The following is a 14,886-nucleotide window of genomic DNA, read 5'->3' on the forward strand; positions in this document are numbered from 1 at the left end:
CCAGGCCTGTGCCACTTCCTTCATTAACCTTCCCACCCAAGGTCCCCGATAAGGGGCCCGTGACCAAGGGGATTCTGCTGTGCATAGAACATGGGCCTTCTTGTTCTGGCCGTGAACTCCCTGACTTGTGGCTGTGACTTTGTGGGTAGGTGTGTTTTTCTGGACTAAGGGTCTACATCTCATCAAGCTCTCAGAGGAAACTTCCTTAGTAAAAAGTGAAACTCGGTCCAGGGCTGGCCCTGGGAAAGGCATTCTGGACAGTGGCTCACCTGGGCAGTGGGATCTCAGGTGTGTCGCCGTCTGCTCTCCTCTCCAGAGATCACTTCCTGCTTCTGAGGTCTGTCACAGAGGGTGGCTGGCACCACATTCTGGCCACGGGGACACTTACTTCTGAAACGGTTCATTAGTATTAATGACCCATCCACTGCCAGAATCACATTTTGGCAGTTTTATTTTCATGATGCTGATGACCAAGCCCCACACCAAACCCTCCAATTTCATTGGCCAGTCTGGGAAGAGACACCACAGGTGATTTTCACGTACAGCCGGGACTGATGACCACCGAGCAGGGTTATCAACACAGAGTAGCACGGGCGAGCCGAGGGTGGTGGAGAGTTTTCGTCTCACCCGTGTTTTCTAGTGACTGGTTGTAGGTGCCTGAAATGCTCTGTCGTAAAGGTTTTTACAACCGTTTCCCAGCTCGGAATGCAAAGGATCCTGATCCGGTGGTAATCTCTAGGGGAAGGGAAGTTGTCGGTATATGTACAGCTGTCTCCATGTTCATCTAGACACACACATATGCATCATGTGTGCATGCGCTCACCTATGTGTGTAAACACACACCAAAGATAGAATGTCCTCCTGTTCAACTTCCGGTCCCTTCTGCTTCCAACTCCCTTCGCTCAAGTTCAAGCACGGCCCCAGAAGCCCCAAGCAAAAGAACAATGCGCAGAGCACAGTGCCTCGCCACGTTTCCCTCGACAAGGTCACACTTCTGTGAGTGACACCGAGCACGTCTCCTCTCAAGGAAGACTCTCTTCCTGCCCAGATTCTCAGTGAATGCTGCTACCAGCAACAACAGCAGCGGCTGCCATTTGTTTTGTGCCTCCTGTGGGCGAGGCGCTTTTCCAAATGCTTTCCGTGGATTCGCCCAGTCCACCTCCACAGAACTGGGTGAGGACTGACGATTGTCCCCGACGTGCCGAGGAGGAATAAGGCCCAGAGGAGGCTAAAACCGGCGGCACAGGTTTGGGCGGTAGGTAAAGGGCAGAGCCGGGATTCGAGCTCAGGGAGTCTGGCTCCCAACAGAGACCTTTCACTGTGCGGCACTAGCTGAGCACTCCTGCCGGCTCGCACACGCACGCACACGCACGCACACGCACGCACACGCACGCACACGCAGAAGGGTCGCCCGTCTCTGCATCGCACCAGCCGTCGGGCCCAGAGCACTAAACGCTGTTTTCCCTCCGACAGGCTTCATCCCGCCTCCCCTCATCTTCGGGGCCGGCATCGACTCCACCTGCCTGTTCTGGAGCACGTTCTGCGGGGAGCAGGGCGCCTGCGCCCTCTACGACAACGTGGCCTACCGGTACCTGTACGTCAGCATCGCCATCGCCCTCAAGTCCTTCGCCTTCCTCCTCTACACCACCACGTGGCAGTGCCTGAGGAAGAACTATAAGCGCTACATCAAAAACCACGAGGGCGGGCTGTGTACCAGTGAGTTCTTTGCCTCTACTCTGACCCTAGACAACGTGGGGAGGGACCCTGTGCCCGCAAAGCCCACGCATAGGACAAAGTTTATCTATAACCTCGAAGATCATGAGTGGTGTGAAAACATGGAGTCTGTTTTATAGTGACTCGAGGAGGGTTGGACTCTGTATAGTAATCAGAGGGTCGTTTTTCCTACAAAAAGAAAAAAAAAAAAAGGTTTTCAAAAAAACTCCACACACGCACACACACGCGCGCACACACGCACGCACACACGCACACGAATCTTGTCCTTTTTCTCAAAATCAGAGCCACACGGGATTCAGAATGAGGAGAGTATGGGATCATGAGTCTCACGTGTGACGTGCTGGGGCTCAGAGCCCGCTCTTTGAAGCCACCTCATGGTGATTCAGGATGCCGACAGCTGCAAGCAACAGGCACTGCCAAATTCAGGGAACGGTGGTGGCCAGCTCGGAGGACGGACGTTTCTGGATATACATACACCACACAAAAGTTTGTTTTTTTTTTTTTTACAGAAAGTCTACTAAAAAAACACAAGTCGACAACATTGCCAGGATAAGCACTAGTGACACACCCTGTGCCACCCTCCCGTGGGGGTGGGGCGGCACGCAGGTCGGAGGAGCGGAAGTCCCCTCCTCTCTCTGACTTTCGCAATATGGGTCACTGTGTAGACCACTCACCCAGTCTGCATGAGGTTCAAGGCCCCAGAGTTCTCTCAGCGATGCTAACGGGTGATCATGCTGGAGTCTGTAATTGGCACCTCTCACCAGCTCCACTTCCCTGCTCAAGACTGAGGGCCCGAGGGGGAGCCGGGTGTGGGGGGCCAGCACCTCACCTTCCTCCCCCCACCCGAGGCACCTCCCCGTGGCGGGCGCCGCCTCCCCCAGCTCCCCCAGAGTGACCTCAGGAAGCAGAGGGCCTCGCCTGGCTATGACTGACCTCGCTCAGAGCCGGCGAAACCCAGCCCAGTCCAAGTCATTTGCTTATATTTGCCAAACATTTTGCCATTTTTTAGGGGAAAAAGAAAAAAGAAAAAAAGCAATGCATATGAATTTCAAACTGTTGTATGTATAATCCTCTAATACTATTTTTAACTACTTCTTAATTCTGTGTTCACCCTTCAGCCACTAACACAGTTCTCTAGGCCGAATTTACTATGCTGGTTGCTTTTACGTTCCTCCTTTTTTTAATGCACCAAAAATATAATGTGATTCAAGGGATGCAATTCATCTATTGTAATTTTTTTTTTTAATCATTTTACCGTCATTCAGATATTCTGTGAAAACAAGAATATACAACATGTTACAAGGAAAAAAAAAAAAAAAAAGCTTGAAAAAGAGTGTGTATACGCAGACTGCCTTTAAAAGCATCGCATCTGAGACAATGGGGATAATGTGATGAATCGCAAATCTGCCTCCTCGCTTTATCCCCCATGACTCAGTGATCACTGTCACAGGCGGCCCTTTTATATTCACGCTTCACGTTCCCTTTCAGCCTGTGGAGGAGACGTGCTTAGGTGCGGGTGGCATGCATGGGTGCGGTGCTCCTGGGCGGGGCGAGAGAGAGAGAGAGAGAGAGATACTATTACTTGATCAATATTCATCAAAGCAGAAGAAGAGAGAGGGAGAGGGAGAGAGAGGGAGAGAGAGGGAGAGACAGACAGACACACAATGGCTCTCTAACACAAGCTGTGGTCTCTGCAATAACGAATAAACCCACACGCTCCCGGAGGCGACGGCGTGTCGGATGCGCGAAAATGCCAATGAGGCTTTCGGGGTCCGTCTCCCACGGAGACGCCTTTGTCTGCGTGTGTTTTGAAAACATCGGCACGTCAGACGGGTAGAGAGCACACTGGTCACTGCTCGGGGTGAGGATCATGGGAAACACCTTACAGCCAGGACACTCAGCCTTATCGAGCCACTTCCATAAGGGAGCAGGGCCTCTGTGAGAGCACACGCATACGCACGCGCACGCACACGCACACACGTGGCCCAGCTCACCTGCCCGTCATGCTTCTTCAGTGACCAGGCCTCTCGTGACCCAGGGAAAGGACCTCAGGGGTTGTTGGGCTGGCTGGTTTGCTTTTCCGCCCCAGATGTGTATTTGCAGTCACCCAGAAGTAGAGAAAAGAGGGGAGACGAGAGTCGGGGGCGAGAAGGGTGTTGTGCCCAATGTGTACCAAGGGGCAGTTTGAGTGACAGCCCAAAACTAGAGAACGTGCCAGCAAGGAAGGATGGCGCTGGGGCACTGGGGTCGGCGCGCGCGCGGCCTGTGACAGGATGCTTCCAAACGACCTTTCCCCTGAGAGCTTCTATCTGTCCTTGTTCAGGAAAACGGAACGCTCGTCACAATGTCACCCAGTAAAAAGTCAGATTGTTCTCTCTGTACGGTATAAAACGCGTGTGGCCTGTCACCCTTCACGGGTTTTTAGTTTTGTTTGGAAGTCGTCTCTCTCTCAGAAGTCACTGCCGTCACGTATGATCACATAGCGCTCTGAACTCAGTGCACACACGCCGGGGCCCGATGACCTAGTGTCTCGTGGGGCTGTTTGCTTTTAAGGTTTTGAAAACTCTTTGCCTTTTGGATTTTTTTTTTCTCCCTACGATTTTAGGATGGACGAGAATGTTAGAATGAGAAAGGAAGACACGGCCGAGGCTCAGTAGTATCGACAGCTGGATATAAGTTTAAAGTCCCCTGTGGCAAGGCGGCTCTGGAGCGTGCTGTGGGCTTTTAAAAGTTTTAATTTCTCTCCTATCCTACAGAACGGGAAACCTGGTCTAGTTTTCATGGTTGGTGCGTGCTGCCACGCACCGTTGTACCTTCCGTGCTCGATCCGGCCCCTTGGTTGGTTGTTTGGTTTGGGGTAGTAATTTCCTGGTAAGATTTCCCCTGGACTTAGAGAAAACAAAAATGGAAGGAATGGAATAAACTTAGAAAGTGATTTCTCTGCTGCTACCAACTTTTCTGCCATCTCAGATGAAAAAGTCTTTGCTGCAACTTTTGACAGACTTGTAACTCCTGCAGATAGACCCAGAATTTTTTTTTTTTTCTTATTTTTTATTTTTTACCAAAAGGATGTCTCCATGGCGGATAGACCCAGAATTTTTTTTTTTTTTCTTATTTTTTATTTTTTATTTTTTACCAAAAGGATGTCTCCATGTGAAGTAAACACATCTTGTAAGCGTCTCTCTGGGGGACGCGGTTTCCTGTCTTCCTTCAGCCGGGGCTGTGAAGCTCTAAGGGGCCCTGGGGACATTGCCACTCCAGGCTTTCCTCACAGCTCACGGAGCGAGAGAGGCCTCCTTTCATGGCTCCCTAAGGAGCCTGCCAGCAGCGCCTAACAGGCAACGCATTAAGGGGAACCCAAGGGCTTCTAAGGGATCCTTATCAGACTCTGCGATGTCTTCTGAGCAGGAAGGAGCGTGTCTCTCCATAAACATCTCTTCCCTCTCTCCATCTCACGGTGGACTAGCTTCCTCTAGTGACGGTTTTCGAAGTTCGGTTCGGTGACAGTCCTGCATTCAGATCCCTGATTCTCCCTCCCTGTCTCCAGTAACGACCCAGAGCTTCCCGCACTCAGGCATGGCCACCTTGCCCATCCTTTGCCGCTGGGGACCCCCGCGGAAGCAGTCGCTGGCTCCTTTCCTGCCGCCTGCTGCTCAGCTCCCGGGATTGCGGTGTCTGCCCCGAGTCCTGTGTTCCGAGCGCTGACAGCCAGCCCTCCGCCGCCGCACTGAGTCAGCGTGGAGACAGCGCTGTGGCCCATCGCACAGTCAGGAGCAGAGGGAGAAAGGCTAAGCCTCCGTCCCGGTCGGGTGCAGTGACACTATTTTATGGTTGTCTGTGTGTCGGGCTTGGTTTCGATGAGGGGAGAAAACCGAGCAAGCACAGTTTCGGACCAGCAGAGAACATTTGCTGTCTCGTGCTGTCCCTGCCTATTTCAAGAGCCCGCCCAGGAGCCGGGACAAAGTTCCAGACGCACAGTAGAGGCTCGGGTGCTCCTCTGAGTTGGCGGCACTGCCCTGTCCACTGGGGTCTGTGGTCCCCTTTACGTTAGAACACGGTGCCACGTTTTCCAAGAGAGGGTGCTGGTGAACTTGGCCTAGAAAATGAGGGACCTAAGTATGGGCCGGGCCCTCCTCTCCCTGCGCGACCCTCCTCGTTCATTACACCCCGCCCCTCCCAACCTGGTCCCCGATTCGTGAGTTCAACACCACTGCCAAGACCTAACATCTTAGAGAAACTGGCCTTGAACGACAGCCAGGACCCAGCCCCCTGGGCGTTCCTGTTGTTCGGGATTAAATTGGTAACACAGAGGAATCTCTACCTGGCAGGGTAGCAGGGAACGTACTTTTGTTCCGATGCCTCTCCTGAGGCCTGTTCCCCGTGGTAACTACCGTGTGGGATCCACACAGCCACCCACCCACGCCTCTCCTTTCTCACGTTTGTAGGTGACCTCAGAGTCATTATGGCAGAGAGGACACGCGCTAAAAAAGCCAAAAACGGGAAGCTCAGAAAAGCCAAGGTTCTCTGAAATCTGACTGCCATGGAGATAGGGTCAGGACGCACACACGCACGTGCACGCACACGCGTGTGCGCATGCATACACACACACACACACACACACACACACGGGCCTGTGTCATTTCCGGTGCACTGTGAGAGCCTGGCGTTTTCGAAGCATGTAGTTACTCATTCGTTCCTTTACGAAACTGTCGCCTGTGTGACACACACGTGAAAAAGGCACAGTGCCGTCATCTAGGCGCTCACAAACAACAGAATGGTGACAGGGCAAGGGCCACCGGCGTGGGTGCACAGACTTCCTGTAAAGGGCCAGGTGGCAAATGTTTTAGGCTTCGAGAGCCACGTCATCGTGACAGGACAGTGGCCCCAGACAAGGTAGAAATGAGGGGGCGAATAAAGCTTGATCTACGAAGACAGGCAGGCGGCGGCTGGATGTGGCCGAGCTCTGTTCTGGGCACAGGCTGAGGTCTGCAGCAGCACAGTGTGTTTGTGGGGGGAAGGGGGGCGGCTGCTGTCGCATGGGCTGGGTCATGAGTTGGAAGGTACCTTCAGCCAGGTGTCCGTCAACTATCTGGGTCTAACTCAGGTATCCCATTTTCCCAAGAAGGAGGTAAGTAGCCCTTCTTGTCAGGGTTTACAGTCAGAGGCAACATCATCTTTCTCTTGTGTGATGAGGGGAATTTGAATGTTACAATTGAGCCCCGTCTATTTCTGACCCTCACTCCGCCGTTCTGCCAGAGTAATCCTTGCTTCCTAAGTGGTGGACATGGGCATGGGAGATGTAGAGACGACCAAAAAAAAAAAGTGAAACCAGACACCGAAGCCTATTTCACATCCCCCTGCCTCCTTCCCACCAATACGAAACGCTGAATCTGTGAAGCTAATAGGTAGGCCAGGTGGGATAATTGGTAAGCACTAATAACTAATAATAGTAGCTAACATTTGTCAAACACTTACTATGAACAAGCTTATTACCTATATTAGCTCATTTAATCTCAACAGTAGCCCTGTGAGTCAGGAACTATTATTAGCTTTACTTTCCAGGAGAGGAAAATGAAGCTTGGAAAATTCCCAGAATTGGCTCCAGGTCACAAAGCAGAGTGGGGATTCAAACCGAGGTCTGTGAACCCGAAGCCCATGTTCTTAGCCTTAGCATCTGTGGATACTCGCTCCCCACTGGGCAAGATGGAGGGATCCGTCCCCACCTGTAAGGACCCGTCCCCACCTGTAGAGAGAGACTGCCTCATCAGACTCTGGCTCAAATGGACTATGGGACCCCACACACTCTCGAATGAAATAATCAGGACACGGTGACAGCTGTGCTCTGGGGACCTCTGTTCTTCCTGTTATTCTTGGTCTTAATCTCAGAGCCCCATGGTCAGTTTCTGTGGGGTGTTCTATCAGAAGCAGACAAGTAAGAGGAATTTGGAGATTTCTGCACTATAGTGTACTTCCCAAGCACTGAGAGGCCGGGAAGTCACTCCTCAGTGCTGGTTGCCAGCTCCACACAGGAGACCCCAGACACCTGTCCTGCCTGGTACCTCCGCGGGTCACAGCGTCGACCTCAGGACCCCATGGCCTTCAGACACACTGGCCACTGGTTAGATATGTCTTACTCTGTTACAAGATGCTAGGCTTTAAGAAACAGTTCCCAGACATTTCTATTTTTGTATTAATGACTCAGGCCAACGATCAGTAGTTAGTTGATGATTACTGGAAAAAATATTCAGAATTTATGCTAAAGCAATCATGTTCTTTTACTATGAGCAAATGGAACAGTGTAGTAAATTCTCTGGAGGTTTAACAGTCCGTAGGTTGAGACTCTACCATCCCATTAAATCTCCCCGAAATTATGTTTCTTCTTCGATTCAAGCTAACGTAACAGAAGATATCGCTCATGAAGACGTACTTGTCAAAACCATTTGATTTTTAGAATCTAAGGTCATAAAAGGAATTGGAAGACGTAACATAGGCAGTTTCATGACAAGAGGAACCCAACCCACACACAAACTGAGCACAGGTCCGGCACCTCATGGAGGGAAGGGGCTGGGGAGTTCAAGTTCACGAAGGGCCCGCTACACACGTGCCAGGTGCCGTAAGCCATGACCCCAGCAGCTTTCCCACACCAGCCCAGTGAGGTACGTATGTAACTGCTCTCCCACTTTACAGACCAGAAAACTAAGGCTCAGTAAGCACAAGCTTCCCAAGGTCACGCGGCTAGTTAGAAGGTCACCAGAGCCAATGCCAGGTCTGCCTGACTCCTGAGCCGGTGCTCTGTCCACGGCACCACACGGCCTCCAAAGGGAGAGCACAGAGCTGGCCTCTTCGGGGTGAAGCCAGCAGGGCATCCGCTAGCGGGAAACACTCTCGGAACCTACAGTTTCGCTGAGAAACGAGCCCAGAGCTGGAGGGGAGAAACTGCAAAATTTTGTCACAGGAATCTGAGATGAGAATAACTTCTTTTTTTAATTTTTATTTAATAATTAAACTTTGGAGACCTTTAAAAACACTCCTTCCTTCTCCTGCCTTAGCCACATCAGGAGTTTTGCAGCCACTGGATCATCCTCTGTCTTATTCTGCACTCAAGAACTGACCCCAGCTCTCCCGCTTCCTTCCCCCACCCCCCGCTCCCCAAACCCCTGTCCCCAAGGCTTCCGGCAGAACCCCAAAACTACACGAGCTCCGGCTTGTGAAGCGGAGGGAGGATGTGCCAGATTCGGGCCACTTCCATAAACCGGAGCTCAGCCGCCAAATCCTGACGGGAGTGAGTGACATTTCCGTCCTGTCACCTTTTGTCCCGTGGGGTCAGAATCTCATGGCTCCGCCGCCGTGCCTGTCGCTAAACGGGGAAGTTGAAAGTCCCAGGCGATGGGACCTACACGGCTTGTGAGTCACCCCAGGGACGCGCTGGGTTTTCAGTGTCTGTCCTAGACGAAGCCGTGGCGCCTGTGTTGGAATTGTGGCACAGGCTTAGGAATCCGAGGAGATGGTTTGTGTCGGCACGCGGCGACGCTCTGTGGCCGAATGAAAGACACCGGTCCGCGTTCTGGAGGAGGAAGCATGACATCGGGATGCCAGTGGTGTTCCCTGGCTCTCGGCCTCCTTTTCGGTAGAGAGGACAGTGACAGAGGCCTTAGGACACAAGGTCTGTCCCTGGCGACTTGTGTAAGTTAGTGGCTGGGATGTATCTCGTTCGCCCCCGTAGGAGAAAGGTCCGCCTGAGTCGGGGTCTAGGTAATAGGCTTCTCGGAGAGCTGGCCTTCGAGAAGGTCTCTGGGCTTGGAATCTGTTGCCTCGGGGCTGCGTGGAGCGAAACCCAGCGTTTTTCTGATGTGACTTCCTGCTCCCGTGCGTTCCGCTGCGAAGCCACGATGCTTTATAGACGCCTAAAAAAAAGTAGGAAAACCAAAAAAGACCGACCTTTCTTTTTCCTCTTGGCTCTTTTTCCCTCCTCTCCTTTTAGGCACAGAGTACCAAGGCATTGAGACCGAGAAAGCCTGCCCCGAGTCACACTCACCTTCAGAAGACTCCTTTGTGAGACGCTGAGGGCCTGGCCCTCCCTCCTCCTGCAGAGAGCAGCCTGTCACCGCCCACAGACCTCGCGGGCCTGACTTAGTGTGCTCCGCCCCGCCCAAGAACCCCGGGGGGCCCTGTGCGAATTATCCCGCCAGTGTGTGGTCCTCTGAGGTGGCTGTGAGCAGGAGTCGCGCAAACCCTCGGAGTAGGCATTCTTCCTGGGTCACTAGACAGTCGTGGTGACCCGGTACGCAAATCCCCTCCTGCCCATCCCTTCGGTGGCTCCGACAGGGATGACCTGCTGACATGCTTTAGAAAACCCCCTCTCTAGAACGCTTCTCCGATTGAGGCATCCCACAGCTCCGAAATCAACCGAGGCTGGATTTTAGTAGGAGGGGGTCAAAATCACATACTCAATAGATTTTTGAGTGTGGTCTTCTGTATTTTTGCAGCTTATATTTTCCAGATGAGCCGTTTAGAGACATGTGAGAAAAAGTACATACTGTACCATTGCCGAACGTTATATTAAAAGCACTATTTTAATTCTTCCTCTGTCTCGTGCTGTAATCTCTATTAACCCCCTTTCGGTGTCTTTTGGTAGAATGATCCTAAAAGATGCTTTACGGGTCATTTCCGGCTGTGCGTGTGTGGGGTCTGTATTTACGGGCTTTGGATGATTCAAAACAGCATGGGCTCTGGAGTCAAAGCAGACCTGGGTTCGAATCCGCTGCCAACACTCGCTGTTGGTGCTCCACCGAGCAAGTGACCGGATCTCCTGAGCCCCAGTTTTACCATCTGTAAAATGGGGATGTCTCCACCTGCTTCGCACAGTCGTGCTACGTGGCCATCCGCTTTTCCTGTTGGTTCTGTCTGTAAACCCTGGGAGAGCGGGGAATGGCTTAATCTCGGGGTGTGCCGACTAGTACAACGCAGGGCAGTTGTTGTTCAAGATGCGACTGAACGAATGGACGATGAACGAACAGCCTTGGACCCCTCTGCCCGTGGGGCTTTGATTTCGGCCCCACGCCTCTGAGGCGAAGCAGCGTTTGCCTGCCCTTCTCAGGCCCACAGACTCTCCCACGAGCCTCGGCCTGTGGACGGAGCACCAGTCACCGACCCCGTCCTAGCCAGGCCTCTCCCTAACTGCCTAGCTCCTCCACGTCCCCAGGCCACTGGCTGGCCCCCTACCTCACGTGGACAGGGTGGGCAGGTTTTGATGCCGGCCGCTGGCACACATCTTTGCACCCCGTTCCCTCACGTCCTCGCCAGCCTGGATCGTGCCTTTGATCATCCCATCCTCCTGTGCGGAAAAAAAAAGAAATCAAAGCTTGTCAGGTTACTATTATTTGAAGGCTCAGCCCTGCATTGTCTTTTTGCTTTGGGTGTGCATGAAGTCAGCAAAAGGCACACTTTGGAGATATTACCTTTCTAAAGCCCTATTACCTGCCCGTTGGTGTCTCAAGGATTTTTTTTTTTTTTTTTTTTTTTATTGGCCCCGGTTATTTATGTGATTGTTTATTTTTTTGCAAAGCAACATGATTTATTCCCTTCGGCGTATACATCCGAAGAAAATGCAATTTCCGCATCGTCCGTCCTTATGTGAAAAGATGCTGAAGCAGCTGAAAAAGTTAGTGGTTCCTCGCGGGAGCTGGGTTTCATTCGCACCAGAAATTGGGTGGGAAACAGGAAGGGGAAGGGGAGACGGGCCATTACTTAAGGCGTCTGTGTCTCCGGTCCCCATTTTCACGTTCGTTTTTCATCTACAGTCTAATGTTTTTTTCTCTTGCTACCTTTTCCCTCGGGAGGGTGGTCATTTTTATAGGAAACTTATTTTCCCTTCTTTTTGACTTAGCTTCACAAAGGCGTATTATTTCTCATTCGGGGTCAACAGATTCATCCTTCGCTATTTAAGCAGGCCCACGAGAGGGCTGTTCGCACGGGTCGTTCAGCCAACTCAGGGAGCATAGACAGCTTAGGCGAAGCCCCAAACGCCGTCTCTTCCCCATGTCTTAGCAGCAGCCACGGCCGCAGGCTTTGAACTGCGTATGCGTTTGGTCCATCTTGATCCACATCCAAAACTTCAACTCGACCCTTTCCTCAGTTTCTCTGAGAGGACCAGTCATGCACCCGCGCCTCTGGCTCAACCCAAACAAGGGAACAGGCTGTTTTTGTGGCCTCGAAGGTGGATTCACAGCCACTAGCACATTCAGATTTACAAAAATCTGCTATTTGGGTTTTTTGTTGTTGTTGTTTTTGTGTTTGTTTGTTTGTTTTGGCTTTAGGCTTTGTTACTTGAGGAAATACTGCAACAGACCTGTTTCTAACCCTGCAGAGAAATGTCCACCGTTAATGCTTAGGGCAGAGAGTAACTTTTGCTTTCCAGGAAGCGCATGAGAACGTTTCTCGACCTCCCTGAATCCCCGTATCCCCAGGCATGACGTGTGCACACAGGCCATCCCTGGGTCCCCAGAGGAGGGCTTCTCAGATCTTCGGGCGTGTTTCGATAGGCATTTCCTCACAGGTGAACGCAGGGGTGAAAAGCAGAAGGCGATGCCGGGTGGCAAATGCGTGAGTCCGTCTGACCAGCAATGCAGATAACAGACCTGCACCTGAAGCTGACTTGGCAGAAAGCACCAACCTCCTTTGGAAAAGAGGCATCTTCCTAGGAGGTTTGTCTATGACGTTGCTTGTCACTCTGAGAACTTGGCCGCCATCCGCAGCAAAAGCAGCTTCCCAAAGGAATGCAAAGTGAGGAGCCTCTGTCCTCGGGTTCACACCCCTGGGGGATGGGGGAGAAGGGGGCTCCTTCCTTTCTCCAGGTGCCTAACTCGCCCCACACCCACCCTTCGATCTCTTTGGGGAATTCTATAGTAAGGCCACTGTATTTTCATTGTAAAACCAGTGCTTGTTATTTTTTTTTTTTTAAAGAAAATCCCAAAGAAAATAGCAGTTTTTTCAGTTGTTGTTAAAACAATCATTGTCTAGCTCTCAAGTTGTACGCAGATGATCAGACAGTACCACGCGATGCTAGAAAAGGAAACACAGGCCTCAAGCAGAATATTGGGGATAAGATTTCATTTACACCTGTGAGCGTGAGCCGGGAAAGAGCAAACTGTCATCAGTTATTCTCTCAGACAGTATCGGCGGGTCAGTCCAGAGAGATGTCACGAGGCAGCTGCTGGTGGGAAGAGGCGCAGAACTTAGACCCACGCTGGAGTGAGGACAGCACTGCGGTCCTGGGAGACACTCGCTCCCAGTCACTCCACCTCTAGGTCCTGGCGTCCTGTGCTCTCCGGGAATCTGAGTTCTGGGGGAGATGGTTAGCATTCGTCCCCTATTTCAAACCCGCATGTGGTAGGTGCGAAGCGAGGCCATGGTTTTGGGTTAGTGCGGACAGGACTTGGCGAGCTCCTCTGCATGCCGTAGCTGGGGACACAAGGGGACACTAGGAGGGCTTGGTAGGAAGAGCAGGGGACGGGGTCGGCATCTCAGCCCAGCTGCTCACCAGCCCAGCCAGATTAGCGAGTCAAGTCACCGCTTGATTTTAAGTGGCCGTAACATGGGAAGGTGCTGGCCTGCTCGGCAGAGGTGTCGTGAGAATTCAGTGTATGCACAGCCGGTGTCAATCGGTGAAACACGGGCTCAGGAAGCCACGTGTTTCACTGAGAAGCCTCATCCTCAGCCATATAAGTACAAATCACATTATGGTGACCAATATTCGCTGCCACTGTGCTCTTCGGGAACTCTTTCCTGCTGGGCAGCTGTTCCCTTAATGACTTCTCAGTCAGTTGCTTAATTTCTTGCGTCATTTTTACTTATTACAACATCTTTTCACTTATTAAGACCCAGTCCTAACCATCTGAGAACTTCAGACACTCGGGCTCCTGGCCCCGGCGGGAAGGCAGGTGTGCTCCGCTGGGCTGCGCCCCCTTCCTCCTGCTTTCTCTCGCACCCCCATTCTTAGACAGCACTTTGGGTGTCAGGGCAGGCCTAGGGGGTGCAGGTGGGATATGGGGAAAGAGGGAGGAGCCGGCAGTGCCAGCTTTTCTGAAGAGGGAAAAACACCGAGCATCGCCCAGTCCTGCCACACCGCCACGTTCTGCTGTCAGCCGACAGGTGGCACCCATGATGAATGACGGCCCCCTCGAGAGCATTCTCCCAGCTTGTCATAACGAACAGCCGCCGTGCACCTGAACCCTGAGCGCCTCCCAGCCTTTGGGCAGCTAATTATTCGTAGGTTTGACGCCTAAAGACTATTGACCAGGAGCAGGCAGGGAGCCCTGTATTCCCTGAGACCCTGCGGGGAAGTCCGAGGGAGCCCTGCACGCGATCGATTCACAATCTAGATCGAGGAAAAGCAAGCTGGCATGTAATAAAAAGACCTCTAGGATTCACTGCACACTCAGTTGCTCATACCGAAAAATGAGAGGAGAGAGAGTGATGAGAACTCAGAGAGGAGAGAAGCCTAAACCCAGCGTAGCCAGACGGAGCTTTCCCAAGGAGACGGGGCCTCCTCATTTAAGCCTGGCAAGTGCCCTGCGAGATAGGAGTCGTTTGATACCCAGCCTGTTAGCCTGGGTTTGAATCTGGTTTCCTCTACGTGCTGTCTCAACGACCAAGCTTTCCGCTTCAATAAGGTAAAGGTACCCACGCCCACTTTATGGAAAGACAGTGGGGATTCAGTGAGGTGATGTCTAGAAGTCACTCAGCGCCGTGCCTGACACCTGGAAAAAGTCTCCGAGAAATGTAAGGGCTCTTCCTCTACTTGGGGACATAGAAGCACATTCATTTTGGCAGGTCGTCTGACAGAGGATTAAATTTCTAACGGAGCTCACTCGCATGGTAAATAATCATAACCGCAATTATCTCTCTGAGGACAATTATTCACCATCACCATTTGCACCCGGTGAAATTACATGCGTAAGAAGCAGAGTCACCTATTGGCAGATAAACATAATTAAATCGGAAGAATGACATCCAATGGCTGACTGGATTAATAAAAGTAATTTATTCCCCTGAGCTATTTCAGAAACGCTCCTCTGAGCTGGATCATATATTTTTTTTTTAAAGCTTGTACTCTGAATTCAAATTATGTATTAATTTCTTTTAAAAAAAATC

The 14,886-nt window shown here is 51.7% G+C and overlaps 1 long non-coding RNA gene across 1 annotated transcript; it reads left to right on the plus strand.

Annotated features, from left to right (window-relative positions):
- The first annotated feature begins 1,452 nt into the window (after positions 1-1,452).
- LOC102887883 lies at positions 1,453-2,957 on the plus strand. The gene is made up of 2 exons (XR_001517988.2): positions 1,453-1,716; positions 2,244-2,957. It is a non-coding gene; the product is annotated as an uncharacterized LOC102887883 (long non-coding RNA).
- Positions 2,958-14,886: the final 11,929 nt, after the last annotated feature.

Source organism: Pteropus alecto, unplaced genomic scaffold (genome assembly GCF_000325575.1).
Source record: "Pteropus alecto unplaced genomic scaffold, ASM32557v1 scaffold59, whole genome shotgun sequence".
Lineage (NCBI taxonomy): Eukaryota > Metazoa > Chordata > Mammalia > Chiroptera > Pteropodidae > Pteropus > Pteropus alecto.